The following is a 20,680-nucleotide window of genomic DNA, read 5'->3' on the forward strand; positions in this document are numbered from 1 at the left end:
CAAACAGCAGGCGAGCCAGGATCTGACGCCGGAGCGCGCCAGTCAGTACCGGGCGTTAAAGCAGGCAATACTGGCATACTATGGCCATAGCCTCGTCGCCAGGGCCCAGCACTTCCACGACTGGCAATTTGATATCAGAGGCGCCGTACGGACTCAAATCTCCCTACACGGGAGGCGGATCCAGAGATGGCTCGCGGCCGGTGAAGGATCCAGCCTCCTTGATCGGGTCTTAATAGATAACAGCATCGGTCAGCTCCCGCCAGACGCCCGGAGAACCCTGGCCAACAACCACCCCAACACGGTGGATGAGTTGGTCCGGCAACTGGAGAACTGGCAGGTTACTGAACAGCTGAGTGTCAGCATCAGGACCCTACCCAACCCGCCGAGACGCGTAGGGACCAACGAGGACCGAATTCTACGCCTGGAGTCACGTCCTCGCCCATGATGGCCAAGCGAGGGAGTCGGTGAGTTCCAGGGCGGGCCTGCAGTATCGGGTAGTAGAGAGGGGGGGTGGTGACCAAACAGTGGTAGTCCACTCTTATATTAGCAAAGTGCTGTTCATGGCACACTCCCATTTGTTAGGGGCCCACCTAGGCATGGATAAAACCAGAGACAGGATTTTAGACCGTTTTTACTGGCCCGGGGTGAAAAGAGACGTCGTCCAGTAATGTCAGACATGCCACAAATGCCAGTGTACTGCTCCGAGACCCTTGGTCCGAAACCCTCTAATCCTACCTGGTGACTATGCTACAAGGTATCCTGAAGACCTTCCTCTCCACTCCGGCACCGCCAAGGCTGTAGCTAAGGAGCTCATGCTTCTGTTCAGACAGGTTGGGATAGCCAGGGAGGTACTAAGATACCAGGGGTCCTGCTTCATGTCACGTGTAATGAAAGAACTGCTTAGCCTCCTCCAGGTAAAACAGCTCCAAACCTCGGTGTACTACCCCCAGACAGACGGGCTCGTGGAACGTTTCAACAAGGCCCTCAAACAAATGCTGAAGAAGGCCATGGACACCGACGGGAAGAATTGGGACCAGCTCCTGCCCCATGTTCTATTCGCAGTCCGCGAAGTGCCCCAAGCCTCCACGGGTTTCTTTCCCTTCGAGTTGTTGTATGGGAGAAGACCAAGGGGACCCCTCGACCTCGCCAAGGAGGCGTGGGAGAGTTGGCCATCCCCACATCACACCATTGTGGACCATGTGGAGCAGGTGCGGGACCGCATGGCGCAGGTCTGGCCCATCGTCGGGGACCACCTCCGACAGGCCCAGCAGGCCCAGGCATGGGTCTACAACCGGGTTGCCCAGCTGTGCATATTTTGGCCTGGAGACCTGGTCCTGGTCCTCATACCAACTGCTGAATGCAAATTCTTGGGCAAGTGGCAGGGGCCATACGAGGTGGTTGACAGGGTGGGGGAGGTGAACTACCGGGTACGGCAGCCCAGGAGACGCAAACCCACCCAACTCTACCATATCAACCAGCTGAAGCAGTGGCGGACTGGAACTTCCCCACCGGCACCGGCTCCCCTGGTTCTTGCCGCCCGGCACGACATACCGGTGGTCCCCGTGGGAGATGACCTCAGCCTCGCCCAGAAGCAGGACCTCGTGGAAGTCATCCTTCAACACCAGGATGTCTTCTCGGGAGTACCCGGAAGAACCGCGGTCGCACAACATGACATTAAAACGGCGCCAGGCTTCACGGTGCGCATCCCACCCTACCGGGTCCCAGAAGCCCGTAGGAACGCTATCCGGAAGGAGGTCGCCCGAAGGCTCCAGCTCCGCGTCATCGAGGAGTCGCGCAGTGCCTCGTCTAGTCCTGTCGTCCTGGTCCCCAAACCCGATGGGACCTTTAGATTCTGTAAAGCTTCCGGAGACTGAATGAGGTCTTGGACTTCGACGCCTATCCCATGCCCAGGGTCTATGAACTGATTGAGCGGCTCTGACCCGCCCGCTACCTCACCACCCTGGACGTCACCAAGGGGTACTGGCAGGTTCCTCTCACCAAAGCCGCTCAGGAGAAGACAGCGTTCGCGACCCCGGGGGGTCTTTATCAGTATACTTTTCTCCCATTCGGTGTCCATGGCGCACCCGCCACATTCCAGCGGATGATGGACCAACTCCTTTGGCCACACCAGGCGTACGCAGCAGCAAACATAGATGATATCATAATCCACAGCCCCAGCTGGGATGTCCACGTCCGACATTTGCGGGCGGTCCTGGGGAGTTGAGGAAGGCCGGTCTCATGGTCAACCCAGCCAAGTGCCGCCTGGGTCTGGAGGCGACGTCCAACCTAGGTTACCAAGTCGGATGTGGGAACATCCAACCCCAGGAGAGCAGAGTTGCAGCCATCCGGGATTGGCCCCGCACCACCTCCAGAAAACAGGTGAAATCGTTTTTTGGTCTGGTACTAACAGAGGTTTATCCCCGGTTTCGCCACTCTGGCCAGCCCCCTAAATGATCTGACCCAGAAGGCCCTGCCAGACCGGGTATCCTGGTCGGAGGCAGCAGAGATGGTATTTGGTAACCTTCGACGAGCCCTCTGCTCGGAACCCATCCTGATAACACCTGATTTCTCTCTGCCCCTAATAGTCCACACCGATGCATCCGAAGTGGGACTGGGAGAGGTACTCTCACAGGTCCGGGCGGGAGAGGAACACCCAGTGACCTACATCAGTCGAAAAAAAACCCTAACTTATGATGACTCCAGAGTGACAGAGACATTCCTGGGGCCAGGTCGCCACAACATCCATCAATGCACCATTTCTCTCCACTGTGAAGAGAGTTTGCTACCCTACACATGGGCCAGGGACAGCAGCCACCGACTGCAAGACAGGCATCCGTTGCTAAAGTGAAAGACAATAACATAAGTCACCAAGTGCAAACATATGTTTGTTTTGTTAATCCAGCCTTCCCACAAGCGTCACCAGATGGCATCGTGAACTGCATCTGTTGTGGGAAAGGCAGTTTAGAAATCAAATGCCCGGCAAATTTAAGACATGCACTGTCCTGGAGGCGTGTTTATCAGACGACTGCAACTTCTGCCTGCATGTGGTTTATGGAGAAGTGCACCTCAAAAATTCTAACCCATACTACAGCCAGGTCCAGACCCAACTTTTTTTCCACACACAGCAGATACTGTGACTTTGTAGTCTGGACACTAAAGGACTGTGTTGTTGTTTGCATTACCCGGACATTGCATTTTGGAAACTGGTGTCTCTCCCAGAACTGCTTGCACAATACTTAACAATACCAACTACCTCCCAAGCATCGGCCGGCACCATTGTGCTACGGCAACAACAGCAAGTGCATGTCCAAAAAAACAAAGCGACCAAGAGGAAAATTAAGGTATGGTTTCTCGGTGCTGAACCAGAGAAAGGTCAAATTGTGGCATGTGACAACCAAAGCTGCCTAATTGAGTGGTATCACTTTAAATATGTCGGGCAATACCAATAAGTACTGCTAGCACTTCTTGGTATTGTCGTTTTTTGGGCTAATTAGTATTTGTATTGAATAAACACTTTCAAACCACAAAGTAGTTTCAAGAATTTATTATGATAATGCAACACTTTTGCACTTTTGTCAGGACACAGCAAACAATCACAGCTTTATCTTATGTTGTTACATACCAATTACTCTCTCCACATTCTGAGATGTGCAATTGCCCTGGCCTCCTCCACATCTTTCACTTCCAGCTGTGCACGACCCCTTGTGAAAGAGGGTACCTTTACCTCAGTTTGTAGTGGAAAAAGATTTGTGCCCTGGCAAGAAAAAATCTAAACGGTCAACAATGGCGGCCACATTTCTCCCAAACGATTCAACAAACTGGTGGTGCATGCTTTTCAATAAACTTTCTCTGGTTGGCCAATACACCCTTGGAGACAGCCCTAAGTACATCACACCAAGGGTATGGTGAAAGGCATCACTAGTACTGTGTACCTGAAACACAGCTGAGGTGCGGCATTTGGCAGGTCTATTCTGATGCGCATAAGGGTTAACAGGATAAGCTAGAAGGGTGAGAGCTTTTTCAATGCACACAAGTGTTCAAGCAGAAAAGTGTTTGGAACATTCAATAGTTCGGAATTCCTGTGTAATACCTCACTGTGTCATCATTTCTACTTAAAAAGGTTTCAGTCATCCGATACTCTTCAAGCTCCTCGTTCAGCTGTCTGTTTTCCTCCAAGAGTGATTAGATGACTTCTCTTCTAAATGGGCAGAGTAAACATTCCTGCTCTCCCTGGTACTCTTCAAGCTCCTCCTTCAGCTGTCTGTTCTTCTCCAAGAGAGTAGTGATGGATTCAATGATTATTTTCCTTGATTCAGTTTGCTTCGGTCAATTCGCCAAGAAGAATCGTTCAGAATCGTTTGTTCGTTCAGTCGAGTTTCCAGTAGCGGTGAATCTTGTATTATACTATATACCTGACCTTTTTATTTTATTGTTCACCTGCTTTAGCAATGAGTTGTAACTGGTCATTTGAAAATGGCGCAACATTTCGACAAGAGAATCTGCGGGTTGGTGAGGGGTGTCACATGCCACCGCCGCTTAGGCCTACACTTTTTGCACATTTTTTTTGCCGATTTCGGATGACAAAAAGCAAAATCATCTCCTCTACATTTGCGATTGTCGATGCCGTTAATTTTGTGACACGACAGTCACTGCCCTCCAGAGGATATATTGCGTAACATCCATAACAACGCTGAAACCTGGACGGAGGTATGAAGGGTAGTCCCGGAGACAACGTTTGGTACGGACGGACGAGTTTCGTCCGGCTCCGGAGGTATGAACCGGCCTTAAGCCTCTTCCCTCTTCACCACTCACAGTCATTGATCGAATAGCGAGTCAGAGAGTCAGCGACTAGTGAGTCTAGGAGGAGTCCAGTCTGAGAACGAACGAGAGAGAAGAATCAGTTCGGTTCATTAATGTAACAGATTTGCTCATTCAAACTGATTCGGTCACAAACAACCCATCACTACAAGAGAGAGTTGATGACTTCTCTTCTACAGGGGCAGATTGCACATTCCTGATCCTCCTGGTGCAGCTCCGGAGATGGCAGCTGCTCCTCCTGGTGCAGCTCCGGAGATGGTTGCTGTTCCCGTGAACTGGCGGCTGCTCCCCCTAGTGCTGTACTTGGACTGGCTAATGTTCTTCCTTCTGCAGCTCCTGGACTTGCTGCATCCGGAGATGGCGGCTGCTGGTGAAGCTGTTGGTTTGCCCTCCACTTGTGCTTTGCTTGCCGCTGAAATCTCACTTCATGTGTTACCTTGGGCCACATCACTGTGGCCCAACTGCAAAGATGGCGCAGAGGCAGAGTTGTTCCCAAACATTTCTTATGATGGTATACCTATAACAGCATAATTTGGTTAAGAAAAATCCTCAATTTAAACAATGCCTTTAAACAATGCCGTTATATCCAGCACGGTAGTTCCTAAGTGAATGTGTGTAACCAGAGGTTGCCAGAAGAAGCCAGGCGGTAAGAGATACAGACTTGTTCATGATGCTGTACGCCTGCTATTAAAGTAGCCACATTTGCAATGAATATTCCTCTCTGTCGTTTTTACTTAAGTATCCACACAGTCTGTAGAAACACAACAGGAATATTTTTTGTGTTTAATGGGAAAACATTTAAAATGATGACCCCAAACATTGGAAAAGCAGTGTACATGCATAGTGGGATAACTGGTTCAATTCTGCTGTAGCGGAATTCATGCCACAAACATGAGGCAAAGATGACCACTTTTTATGAACAAATCTTATTATTTCATATTTATGTGTTATCGGGGGTGTGACCTGCCCATGAACAGATACGTATGAAACTTTCATATACTGCTAATCATCATTAAGCAAACACATTGATTGGCTTTTAGCCTGCCAATCAGGGGCGTAGGAATGAGTTTAACATTAGGGGGACACATATCGGAAACCTGACAGATCCGTTAATGGTTTGAACAGAAATATGTCATAAATTAACTACACTGAAAAAATTCACAAATATATTTTGTAAATGTAAAGGAAAACACATTTTGAATGGCAGTAATGAACTGATAAATATCAAATCAATTCTTTAATTGCACAATCATCCAGTTTTTTAGAATAAGAAGCGGTGACAAGACGCTGTGTTGTGCTTTCAAAATAAAATAAAATATTTTTCTCCCCCCGGTATAATTCTTAGGTGGGACAAATGCGCCTGTCTCCAATATTGGAGGGGACACGTCCCCTCCGTCCCCCCCGGTTCCTACGCCCTTGCTGCCAACGCTAACGTGTGCACAACAGACACTGCTCTGTTCTTGATTAACTCAATTGCATACAGAGAAAATAGAGAACATAGACGATTGAGAAGAGATGTAAAGAGTGTTACGAGATATAAAGGTCATAATCCAAGGAAAACTGGGACTTTTGAGGGATGCAACACAAATCTGATAAACATGTTGGAAGCTAAGGTAGGGGTTAGCAATGTCTGATGCACGCCAGGTGCACTTTGTGGCTTTAAGAGTCAACAACATAAAGGAAATGAACACATTACAAGAACATTTTAGAGCACTTACCCGAATGAAAATGCAGAGAACACCGCCTCACCCTGTCGGGGCAGTGATCAAAAGTAATACTTTATTTTAATGGCAGCCACCCAAGCCATCCGGCGCCTCACCGTCAATTTTGAAGCTAGCTCTCCTTCCAACTTTTTCCATTTTGGGAAATTTAAAAAACTCTACCCATGGTCCTTGATTTTCCCACAGGAATCGTGTGTGGAACTTGAGCAGTTTTTTTACACAGCAGTATCTTCAAGACATCTCAGGTAAATGCGCGCAACAGCAACCCTTGGTTAGCGGTCAAACAACTCGACGGCAGTAAGCTCAAAATGGCAGTTGTGTGTCGTTACGACAACCCCTCACTCTCAATTATTTTAATATTTTTCTATTGAAGTACAGTTTAAAATGATGCAATTGTTGCTTTATCAGTATCAATAAAATTGATTAGTTGTAATTTGCAGCGTATTTAAATAATGTATTTTATATATTACATATAGCGAATTTCTTTTGTTAAATGTCATTAAGCCTAATAAGATACATTTTGTACAAAGTGCTTAGTTATAGCATAGTATATTTTGATATAAGTAACAGGTGGCGCTATAAATGTCACAGTGGCATAAGCCATAGAGACGTCAGTTCAGTGATCAAGAGGTTGCATGTTCAACTCCCGCTATAGTCAAATTTATTTTTGCCCTTATAGTCCAAATTATTGATTCAATTGGCCTCTTTCATTATAACATTTTAGTATGATTTCACGACAGACCAGCCACGGCTGGCCGCTGGCCACTGGCTCCGGGCTGCAGGCTGCGGCTGGCTGCTGGCTCTGGCAGGCTGATATCATAGGCTTTTGGTTGCGATCGAAAGCAGCCAGCTACAGCTGGTTTGGTAGCAGCTATGGTGTTGGCTGTGGCTGGCTGCTTTGGTCGCTCATTTAGACATACCTCTGCTTGCAACCTATTTGCTGCCAAAAGGGTTGTGACGTAAGGGCAAAATAAAATTGACCATTGCAGGAATTGAACATGCATCCTCTTGATCACAGAACTAACATCTCACTCACTTCTGCCAGTGTGACATTTATAGTGTCTTCTGTTACACTCATATCAAAATATATTATACTATAAATAAGAACTTTGTACATAATGTATCTTATTAGGCTTAATGACATTTAACAAAACAAATTCTATATATAATTTAATAAAACAAAAACAGGCTATATATAATATATTAAATATATTATTTGAATGCACCGCAAATTATAACTAATAACATTTTAAACTGTACTGTACTTCCATAGAAAAATATTAAAATAATATTAGCAATAATAATAAAAAAAAGCAAACGCCAGAGATCATGGCTTTCTGGTACTTTAACTATCGCAAGCAGCCAGCGGAGCGATCAATGCGACCTACGTCGCGACGCACGTCGTTGGTCATCACGGAGCTCGGCCCTACTTGAATTCTGAAGGAGCGAGGATCTGTAGGTTGTGATCTCCATCTGATTGGAGAGGGTTTGGACTGCACCAGTGAGAATGAATGTGCACCCGTGAGAATGAATATGCCTCCGTGCAATTCGTTTGGGAGCTTGAGCACCCAACAAAGTTAGAACTATATGCTCTATGTGTGGTTGGGTTAGCCAAAATAATTGGAGACCAATTGGAGATTCATTGCTGCCTCTTCTGGCGTTAAGAGGGTGGATCTGGCCTCCAGAAGAGGAGGGGCAGTGCATCTCTCTCCAGGAGGGGCAGCCTATCTGTCCTCCAGGAGGAGCAGCGCATCTGTCCTCCAGGAGGGGCAGTGTATCTGTCCTCCAGGAGGGGCAGCACATCTGTCCTCCAGGAGGGGCAGTGCATCCGACCTCTGTCCTGCGGCAGAAAGGCATGTGTAGCACCTGCAAGGTGTCAATCACACCCTGATCTTCTCATGTCTGTGGATCACAGTACCCTGTCAAGGCAGGGTTTTTGTGCGAAATTTGATGTTTTGTACCTCTGAGAGGGATTAGCCTTATTAAAATATTAAATGGTCTAGTCCTTAGCAATGGAGACAGGAAGGGGGCATGGGATCATAACGGGAGCAGAACTTTACACGTCCCTGCCCCCTCCACCACAGACCTACACACAAGCATACACAAACACACACACACACACACACACACACACACACACACACACACACACACACACACACACACACACACACACACACATACCCTACATGACTAAACATAATCACACGCACGGATACACACACCATCAGCACCTTCCTCTCTATTCCTTTCTGCTCTCTTCTCTCATCAACACCCCAGTAGGCAGAGCATGTGCCGCCTGCAGGAGGATCTGTCATCGCCCCTCTGAGGAACCTCAGATCAGTTGCCAACTACAGGGGCTGAACTGCGAGAAACAAAAAATGAATAAAAAAACACACATACAAAAACACAAAGCAGAAAGGCCAAGGGTTTAGAACAAATGGGATGAATAGTTTTGCCCTTCAGGAGCAGTTCATATGTGATTCTGTCTGAAGGTTGATCGGTCCAGAGCAATTACTGGGTCTAAGTCTGACATTTAGACCTGCAGGTTTTTAATAACACACAAATGGGTAGTATGACATACAGAAATATAAGAAAGAACACTGAAATAATAATTTCTAGAATAAAAATAATCCCTGTTAAAGTGGTGGGTTAGCAAGTAGAATCAAACTGGGAATCACAGCATCCTCGCTATCAGCCCAATTTTTATTTGCTCTGCTTAGCTTTATCATGGTATGAGTACTGTGTTGTATGCAAAAAATAAATAACATTCTGACTCTCCATGTTTTTGTGTAGGTAGTGCTCAGTGCTTGTTTGGCTGCTACCGCATACTGTTACTAAATCAAAGTTCATAACAAGGATAACAAGGGAGAAACAGGGGAAGAAGAGGAGGGAAGGGAGAAGGTTTTGTTTCACATGCAGGTGGCTGTAAAGTCAAGTCAAGTCAAGTTTATTTATGTAGCACATTTAAGAACAACAATAATTGACTGAAGTGCTGTACAAAAATACAATTCAAAACAACAAATAGGCCTTAGATACACAACAACAGCAAAAACAACAATAACAACAAAGCAAAACAAAAAAGCTTAATTTGTGTTAAAGGCCAATGCAAAAAAGTGAGACTTTAGTAGCGTTTTAAACTGATTAATAGACTGGGCAGTTCTCAGACTCAGGGGAAGACTCTTCCAGAGATTGGGAGCAGCCACAGCAAAGGCTCTGACATATATTGAGGTGCCAGCCCATGTAAAGATTTAAAAGCAAACAACAGAATTTTTAACTTGATTCTAAAAACCACAGGAAGCCAGTGAAGAGAGGCCAGAACAGGGTTAATGTGGTCATATCCCCTTTTCCCAGTAAGGAGACGTGCAGCAGCATTTTGTACCAGCTGCAGGCGACGGAGCAGACATTGGTCCACACCAAAATAGAGAGAATTGCAGTAATCTAAATGGGACCTAATAAACAAGTGAATGACTCTCTCAAAGTCCTTCGGAGGGAGATAAGGCTTTACTTTAGCTAGGAGTCGCAGCTGGAAGAAGCTTGTCTTGACGACTGAGCTTATTTGCTTGTCAAATTTAAAAACATTGTCAAAAATACCTCTGAGGTTTCCAACAAAAGGGCGGCTGTAGGAGGCAAGGGGACCAAGGACACTGTCGATGCCATCTAGTAGTTCAGATTTACCAAAAACAATTATCTCAGTTTTCTTATTGTTTAGTGTTAGGAAATTAAGTTCCAACCAGGTTTTAACATCTTTCAGACAATTTAACAATGCATTTGTGGAATCCTTATTTGATTTTAACAGCAGGTAGACTTGTAAGTCATCTGTGAAACAATGGAAAAAAATGTTGTGTTTTTCAAAAATGGAACCTAGGGGAAGCAAATATAAAGGGAAAATAATTGGAGCTAAAATAGGGCCTTGAGGGACACCACAGACTGGTGGGGCTGCAGCTGAGGAGTACTGGCCTAGGTGAACAGAGAAGGTTCTCTCTGCAAGATACGACTTCAACCATTTTAGGACATTTCCAGTAATACCAACACACAGTTCCAGGCGGGATAAAAGAATTTGGTGATCGACTGTGTCGAAGACAGCAGTCAAGTCTAAAAGTACGAGCGCAGCAGAGCTCCCCGAGTCAACAGTTAAGAGAAGATCATTAAAGATCTTTAAAAGTGCAGTTTCTGTGCTGTGGCGTGATTTAAACCCAGACTGAAACTTTTCTATTATGCCATTAAGATCCAGGTGTAGCTGCAATTGTTCTAAAACCACTTTTTCTAACACTTTAGAAAGGAAGGGAAGCTTAGAGATAGGCCTAAAGCTGGAAAGAACAGAGGGGTCAAGGTTGTTTTTTTCGATAAGGGGGTGAACTATAGCATGTTTAAAAGCAGTTGGAACTCAGCCTGAGGCAAGGCTGGTGTTTATTAATGTTAAAATGTAAGGGCCAACAGTGTTAGACACGTCTTTCAGTAATCTTGCAGGAATACTGTCTAAACGATATTGTGAAGGTCTCAATTTTGTAACCACCTGCGATAACTCAGAGAGTGACACTGGGTCAAACTGCTCAAAGACAGTAGGGCATACAAGAGACACAGCTGGATCTACGGTGGACAGAGGAGGTGAAGACCTGATGGCAGAGATTTTATCAATAAAAAACGCAAGAAATTGTTCACATAAAGTGAGTGATGGCACAACAACAGGAGAGTTACAGGGATTTATGAGATGGTTGAAAGTATCAAAGAGAACCTGGGGCCTATTGGACACAAGGTTAGAAATTAATTGTGTTTTCGCAGATTTAACGGATTTCTGATATTCAGTTAAACTGTCTCTTAAAATCCCAAGGGAGACATGAAGTTTATCCCTCTTCCATTTTCTCTCAGCATGCCTACATGTGTGTCTAAGAGTGTGAGTGTAATCATTTAGACACGGCTCAGCGACAAGTTTAGGGTGTCTGTCTTTGAAAGGTTCAATCAAGTCCAGGATATTAGTGGAGGTAGAATTAAAAAAAACGGACTATCTCCTCAGAAGATGCATTGTACAAGTCACTTATTAAAAGCATAGAGTCAGTAAAGGCAACGGAAAACTGTGACGCAGTCAAAGGATTCAGCGCGCGCAGGCAGCGCGCCGGGGCGCACGTTGAATCCTGAGTGCAAGGCAGAGTCACAGTGAACAACAATGGTCAATAGTCTGAGATCGGCATGTCACAAATCCTCTAATACACACATTTAAGCCATGATACAAGACAAGGTCCAGTGTATGACCCTTTTCATGCGTCGGGACAGTAACGGACTGTGTGAGGTTAAAAGAGTCAATGAAATTCAAGAAGTCTTTAACCAGCCGCCGGAAGTCACAACACATATGGATATTAAAATTGCCTATAATTAATAAGTGATCTGTGTTCAAGACAATTCCTGCCACAAAGTCATAGATAAAATCCTTATTAAACTTTGGGGGACGGTAGATCACAGCACATAGAACAGGAGGTTGAAAATGTATCTCAAAGAATTGCAGCTCAAAGCTAGAGAAGCTGTTGGACGGAGTTTGACGGCAGCTGAAGCTGGGTTTAAAAACTGATGCCAGCCCTCCACCTTTCCCAGTAATCCGCGGGGTGCTGATGAAGGAACAGTCAGGAGGAAGAAGTTCAGCAAATGCTGTAAACTCACCAGCGTGAAGCCAGGTCTCTGTCAGAAACATAAAATCCAAGTTCCTGGACGTGAAGAAATCATTTAGGAGGAATGTCTTATATGCTATTGATCTGGCATTGATAAGTGCCAATCGCAGAGTGAGCTCCACGGTGCCAGATGGAGAAGTCCTACAGGTCATTTTGATGGGCCACAGCAGACTAGGATCCACTCTGCATCTTCCTCCCCTCCTAATGTGCAGGCTAGATGTGCGGGTCGGATGGCAGGCGCTGTCAGTAATAGGGAATGTGTCCGTATAGGGAATGTGTCCTTTGAACGTAGTGTTGGGTGTGGCCTGTAGGGGGAGCTGCTTGGGGAGGCAGTGTTCTGATGTGCAGAGATGAGCAGAGTCGTGGAAGTAGACTCTGTAGAGGGGGTTTGCCTCGTAAACAGTCAATCATGTGGACCGTTGTGTGGAGCAGATTGTACGACATGCTGTATATTAACAGCTAGCACCGAGCTGCCCAAAATGGTCAGGTGTATTCCATCAGTGCTATAGAGAGAAGGGCGGTTCGAAAACAGATTGAAGTTATCGATAAAAGCAAAGTTATAAACTTTGCAAGTGGACTGGAGCCACGTATTGAGCTTGAGTCTGCTTAAACGCTCTGGGCGTTGGGACATGATTGGCAGGGGACCATTGATAAAAACAGACTTCCCGCAGCTTTTTAAGAAAGAGAAGAGGTCAAAAATCAAAATCCCGCTTTGTCAGCTCAGTTTGCCATGTCATTGCAACCTGGGTGGACTATCACCCGATGTATGGCAAAGGATCTTTACCAAAATTTACAAAATGACCTGTATCTCTTTTTGCTCCTCTCTCACTGTCTTGCCTCTCTCGAATTAGCTATGAACAAAAATTCAGTTCAGTTCCCTTAGACAGCCTTACTATTGAGTGACGGTCCTGACAAACCAAACATCCTCTGTTGTTTTATGGCTAGCCTGCCTGTCCATATGGAGTTTCACTTTGGAAGCATCACCGACACCGAACAGAATAAAAATATTCTAACACAAATGTTAAAGCTGTTATTACATTCACCATAATCTTCAAGATAAATATATTAACAGATTACAAGTTTCACATGTCTTTACACTGCATTATTAGTCCCTATCAGGTTTTTATTTTTATTATTATCATACAACATTCCATAACTGTATAAATGAAAAATAAATATCTTACTACTATATAATAGCAGGCCTGTCGGACAAGTTACTCAAGTTGGTCAGTGTGCATGTGCCAAGCAGCCTGCAGCTGTCATGGATAAAACCCACGGTCTTATACTCTAACAAAATACGAGAGGTCGAGAAGGACTAGGGTTGAATGATGAAGGCTTTACTGTCACTGCAGAGAGTAACAACATCACCTGAGTTTGTTTGCAAAGAACTGCCCCAACCCGGTGTCTGAGGTAACCCCAGCATCTGTGACTTCCTAGACCAATCACAGAGCTCTAAAATGAAATCAACGGGCCCTTCCATTAACCCTTTAACATTTATCTTCCCGCCCACATGCTCATATTACATTCTCATACATTCAACCATTACGTACAAAGAGTTACATATTAAACATTACAGTTATATGAAGTAACATATAATGCATTAGTTACATAGAGTGAGGTCTTTGATTAAAATCCATTCATCGGTCTGTTTATTAACCGGACCTTAAATCACCATGACTCACCACTTGTGTTTAAGAGATGAGCCCTGAGAAAGCAATATTAATTTAAACAGTGAAATATGCATTTGTAATAGTTAGCAAAGCCACATTATTTGTCGGTGGCCTATACAGTCATAATCCTATTAGTTAGCTCAACGTCTAACTTGAAGCCAACAGAATATACATTCTAAAGCCACAGACGAGAAACCATAGGAGGTCTTCTCCTCTCACCATCTTTGAGGGCCCACTTATACATAAATGAGGCTGCTGAGGGTTAATTTTTGTAACGCGTGAATGAGGGACACATGTAAATGTCCCTCAGAGTGCAGGCCCTTGTTGACCAAGGAAAGCCAGGTAATATCAATAGTGTTTGACATTTGGAACAATAGTTATCTTGTATGCTTTATACTTAAAGAGACGCTGTCTCTTATATAGCACAGAACGAAAACAGGTCAATAACACAGTATGGTGAATTATGTCTATAGAGTCCACCACAAGACTACACTTTTTTCTTGCTCAAATGTAATATTACTCTCCTTCTTGCACCTCCAGAAATGTCTTTACACTTAATATTAAGTTTGTTGATCAAACTTAATATTACTCTTCTCCTTGAGCCTCCTGAAATGTTTTGCGATATTGATATCCCCCTCCCCCCTGCGGACTATTTTAGTTGTTTTATTTTTCTTATCTTTTGTGTGTATGCTATGTGTGACTGTAGGCTACTGCTGCCTGTCTTGGCCAGGACACTTGAAGAGATGTTTAATCTCAATGATGATTATTATTTTCAAGTAACCAATTGTAGTTTACATGCATTTAAAAATGTCAATGCACTTTTCAGCCCTGAATAACAGTAAAAGCTAATGAATAATTGATTTGCATGCAAGGTATACTACACTTTTTAATGAAAAATTACCCCTGTTACCAATAAATTGACTCATTTTATAATGTAATCAAATGCCCACACACTAGCTGCTTTCAGACACACATATAAGTCCTGATATTCTCCTGCTGGGCTGTATGTGTGAACAACATATCCTGACATTCTTACCCTGAAAATCTCCTGAATAATACTACCCTTGAGGTAGTATTTTCTCCTTAGGAAATGTAAATTACCTTATATGTGAATGAGGAGTAGAATTGAGTGGCCCCTAAATGATAATCAGCCTGTTGCCTTTTGTTCGCTGAATGGTTAAAAAATATTTAAATGTTGGCACTGCTTTTAAGAGTCACTTGTGTCGAACGCTAAAAGATATGTCTTATCATAACCCTAAAAGTACACATCATACAATAAATTACAATAATTGAGCTCACAGCTTCACGTGTATAGAAAATGTTATTTTTATTATTATTACTGACAACAGTCAGCGGAACATTATAGGGTCCCGTCCTTCCACTCTCTGTTTTCTCAGTTAAACACAGAAATAAACTACATTTGTCCAAGTGCTAGTTAAATTTGAAATGAAGCAAAAAAATACGCTCTCTTTCTTCGATAACGCAGTTGTTCACGACGCCTTTCTTCTTCCTCATTTCTTCTATTTGTCTCCAATCTTTCATCGATCGATGCTTCAGATTTTTTGGATGAAACGGAATACATGAAGCATCATTTTTGCAGAGTTTACAGCCGGCCAATAGGGGATAGTATTCGATTAAAGACCGCTGACCGACTCAGTTAGGCGTCAGCCTTATAGTGTTTACCAGCACTACAGACGTTCCTGTTACAGAGGTTGGATATTAAGCTGTTAACATATTTCATGTAAGTCCATTATCATTCTTTATTACTATAGTTGTTGTTGTCAAGGTTGGTTAAGTTCCTGATGAAATAAATGTTAAACATGTGCATTTAGGATTTACTGGTTGTAGCTTATGTTGTTATTTTGTGTATTGCTGCAGGGCTTCTTCATCTTTGTCAGTAAATAAGTAATCTGACATCAAGGAGTGTATTTCTTCATGAAGAATCCATGGTTGTCATTGGATGTACCATTCCTTGCTGAGCTTTCGAGACCGGAGATGTGTCTGAAGCACTTGCTATTGCTCTGTTGTCAAATCACGGACTTGTCCACCGGAACCCGCTGGCCCAATGCCCGACTTCACATGGCGATAGACGATAGAGGAATTGGACGTGTTCATCTGTCACTGGGATGTCTTTTGCACCGGCTCAGGCATAGGAGCTGCCCACGCCCCTTTCCAGTTATTTCAGTGCGCTGGGCCTGAACTTGGAGACAGCATGTTGAATGCCAATCCCAACATAGCCTCCGGACCCCGGGTGGATCTGATCGCTGCCATGCGTTCACTAGCTGTCATTCCGGTTGTCAGATGTCCCACCGAGCTGCTTCAGTTGCACCAGGAACGTGATGAAGCATTCCGTGCCTTCACCACCAGGGTGCAGGGGAAGGCGGAGACATGCGCTGTAACGTGAGCGTTTGGCTGAACCCAAGTGCACAGACGGGCGAAGAGCGTGGAACAGTGTCAATCGTTTATTCGGATTCAGGATCGGCAGGCAGGATAGTCAGACAGGTGGGGATCAGGAGCAGGCAGGGTAGTCGGACAGGCGGGGATCAGGAACCGGCAGAATAGTCAGGCAGGCGGGGGTCAGGAGCAGGCAGGATAGTCAGACAGGCGGGGATCAGGAACCGGCAGAATAGTCAGACAGGCGGGGATCAGGAGCAGGCAGGATAGTCAGACAGGTGGGGGTCAGGAGCAGGCAGGATAGTCAGACAGGCGGGGATCAGGAACCGGCAGAATAGTCAGACAGGCGGGGATCAGAAGCAGGCAGGATAGTCAGACAGGCGAGGATCAGGAGCAGGCAGGATAGTCAGACAGGCGAGGATCAGAAATCATCCGTGATGTTCTATTCAACGGGTTTAAGACTCAGACATACGGCGCAAGGCACTGGGGATAGTCGACATTCTGACAAAACCAGTGAACGATGTAATTGCAGTCGTTGAAAAGAACGAAATGGCCCGCAATTCTCTCGTGTCCACTCTGTCAGCCATGTCGTCATTCCAGCGCCTAAAGAAACATCCACAGACAAGCCCTGCCCTGGCCCCAGCAGACAGGGCTAGGCAAGTCTCGTGCCTGGACTGTAAAAGCACCTTTAAGGTTTTCAGGGGGGGATCTCGCGGATGGAATACCAGGCCTCACCAGATTTGTATCAGCTGCTATAGGGCCTGCCGACAGAAGAGGCGACAACAGCCATCAACCAACAGTCAGCAGGCTGCCATGGAGTCAGTGCCAGATTTCATTGGTTCAACTCAGAGCACGCCCTCACCGACGCTGCGGGGGCCGTCGCCGCGCTCAGACGACACACAGCACTGTTAGTAATCCCACACCCATCAGGCTCGGGCACCACATTTTTTCCAGGGGTGAATTGAGGCGGGCCAAGCTAAGAGACCACCCCCGAGTCTTAATCACCATCTCGGTTGACAGGTCAGTAGGACCGCGAGACAACGGCAACCACCGACACATGTCGGCCGGTCAGGCATTGTGTTGAATCCAGATAAGTTCAATTTGCAGAGAGGAGGGTACATTTTGCTGGGTTCAGGGTGTCAGACGCTACCATAGAGTCACTCAACCCCGGACTCCACGACAGATATCAGAAGCTGGTTTGGCCTTGTCAACCAGGTGATGAACTACGCCCAGTTGCGCGACACTATGGCGCTATTCAAGCCGTTCCTCAGCCCACACTGCAAATTCTCATGGTCCCCTGAACTGGAGGAAGCCTTCCAACGTCCAAACAAGCCATAATTGGGGCCATCCGTGAGGGCATGGAGATCTACATGCGGAGGCGCACCTGCCTCTGCCCTGACTGGTCCAGGCATGGCATTGTCTACCTCCTGTTCCAACAACATTCTAGCTGCACTTTTGATCCTGGGTCGCCGGTTCACGGTTCCGGTTCACAGTTCCTGGTGGAGCAACGCTATAAGGCCATCGAAGGAGAGGCCCTGGCCATGGCCTGGGCCTGGAGCAGACACGATATTTCACACAAGGATGTGACAACCTCGTTGTAGTCACCGACCATAAGCTCCTTGTGAAGATCTTCGGCGACCGCATGCTAGATGAGGTAACAAACTCACGCCTGTTCAGACTCAAGCAGCATACCCTCCCATGGCACTTTGACATTGTGTACCTGCCTGGCAAGAGCAACCATGCCGCTGATGCAACTTCGAGACATCCTTCCCTCTCGGGCTCTGCAAACGGCCTCTCATTGGGATCGCCAAGCGTATCTGTTGCCGTAGAATCAGCACTTGGCTTCCATCCGGGACGATGCACTAGGATCCATCCAAGGACTAGGATCCATCTCATGGTCCCTTCTCGCACGAGAGACGGCAGCTCACGCGTGCCTTGATGTTAATGACCCTGTCCTAGCGAGTCTGTCACAAGTCTGTGATTTCATCTACGCGCAGGATGGCGTCCTCCTACAGCACGCCCGTGCCATTGTCTTCTGGCCCTTGATGACGAAGGACATCCAAGCCACCAGGTATGGATGTTTGGACTGTAACCGCAATTCTCCGTCACAAGCAGCCCCCCCCACCATCCTCACCACCGTCCACCCCATTCAAGGCGGTGTTTGCTGACTTCTGTGATTATGGAGGCCGCCACTGGTTGTCGGAGATCGACACTCGGGTTGGGTTTAGGTCCTATGCTCCACAGCAGGCACTGATCGAGGAGGCTTGGCTGGTTTAGTTCGCCACCTCTGCACGTTCTTTGCCACCTTTGGCGTGCCAGAGGAACTTTCGAGCGACGGTGGTCCAGAGTTCAAAGCTAGCCATGCAGAGGACTTCCTCCAATTATTGCACGTCAGACATCGCATATCCTTGGTCGGTTTTCCACAGTCGAATGGGAGGGCGGAGGTTGCAGTGAAGGATGCTAAGCGCATTCTTGTGTCCAACACTGGCCCGACCGGCGCTCTTGATCATGACCGCTTTATGCGTGCCATGTTACAGTTGCAGAACACACCTGACCCCGACTGCAACCTCTCACCAGTGCAGATTATATTTGGTCGTCCCCTTCGAGACTCATTTTCTTTCGTCAACAGACTAGAAAAGTTCTCGAACCCTCATATCCGGCCGCTCTGGCGCCAGGCATGGGCGGCTAAGGAGGATGCCCTTCAGACCCGGATGTCCCGCACCACTGAGTCTTTGAGGGCTCACTCAAAACCACTCCGCCCATTGGTATTTGGTGAGACAGTATTCCTCCAGAAACAGCAGGGCCCAAGTACACACAAGTGGGACAGGTCAGGGGTCGGGTTGGAGTCGCTGGGTCACTATCAGTATCGGGTTAAGGTTGATGGGTTGGGGCGTCTGACTTTGCGCAACCGGCGATTCCTTTGCGGCTACACTCCAGCCACCCCCTACGCCCGACAGCAGCCAGCTGCACTGTTGCCGCCACCCGCGACCCTGGACCGCCAGCCCCTCCCTGTCCACCCCAGGCCAGTGATGCCCCAGGGAATCGTTCCACAGGCAGAAGATGGACCCCGTCACACAGCATTTGACACCTCCCCGCCGGAGCCCCCTGGTGAGGCATCCACTGGTCTCGGGGCCCGAGATGTCCCCATTCCTACAGGCGTCAACCCGGATGCATCGCTTCCAGCCTCGCGGTCGCCACCGTCGCTGCCCCCTCTTGAACAGCCGTGCCGTGCAATTAGGCCACCAAGAAGCTACGAGCCCGAAACGGGCCATTGGATACAGGACTGAGTCCGTTAACCTTTTCCCATTCATAGCTTTCCGGACTGGGGGGGATGTTTACCGCCGGCCTCTAGGGGATAATATTTGATTAAGGACCGCTGAACGGCTCAGTTAGGAGTCGGCCTTATTATGTTTGTCAGCATTACAGACCTTCCTGTTACAGAGGTTGGATATTAAGCTGTTAACATAATCATGTAAGTCCATTATCATTCTTTATTACTAAAGATGTTGTTGTCAAGGTTGGCTAAGTTCCTGATGACATATATGTTAGACATGTGCATTTAGGAATTACTGATTGTAGCTTATGTTGTTATTTTATGTTATGCTGTAGGGCTTCTTCATCTTTGTCATTAAATAAGTAATCTGACATCGAGGAGTGTATTTCTTCGATTTTAGCAACATTTAAGATGATCGCGTTCTGCCCGTTCTGCCTCTATTTTGTCTATGGTCAAATCAAAACCAACAACAGTGACAGCAGCCACAGTTATCCTGCCTTTTTGCGAACTTAGACCCTATGTCATATACCGCCCCTTGCAAGCCCACCCCCCTAAACCCACATTGATTCTACTGATGTCTAAACGACATTGATGTCTGCATATAAAGCAGTATAAAGAAGTGTGAATCACCCTCAGGTTCGAATCTCCTGTTATATAAATGTAGCCAAAATAATATGTGAAAATGGCTTATAAGTATAAAATTATTATGCTTGCTTCATAACGTAAGGAGGAAATAATTATGCTTGCTTCATTACGTAATAGGTGAACCAAAATGTTAAATGTTGTAACATTATAGGCAAAATTATATTATATTATGCGCTCAGAAATTTGTTACATTATCATCTGGGGTTTCCACATTATTGCTATGGGTTTAATTACAACTAGAATTTAAGCGAGCACAACGCGCATGCGGAAACTCTAGTCTTACTAATGGGCCTGACAGACAGGAACATTATAGTCAAAAATGATATACATCTTAGAGCCAAAGATGCACTATCTCTGGCTCTCGGCCCTGGGGACCCAGCCTATATGGCAAAATCAAAGACAGGAGAAAAAAAGTAGAAAAAAACATTTAACTCAGCACTGAGGTTACCTGATACCACTTCACCACTTCCCATAAGACGCTGAACCTGTATGGAAGAA

The sequence above is a fragment of the Pollachius pollachius genome (genome assembly GCF_949987615.1).
Source record: "Pollachius pollachius genome assembly, chromosome: 7".
Classification (NCBI taxonomy): Eukaryota; Metazoa; Chordata; class Actinopteri; order Gadiformes; family Gadidae; genus Pollachius; species Pollachius pollachius.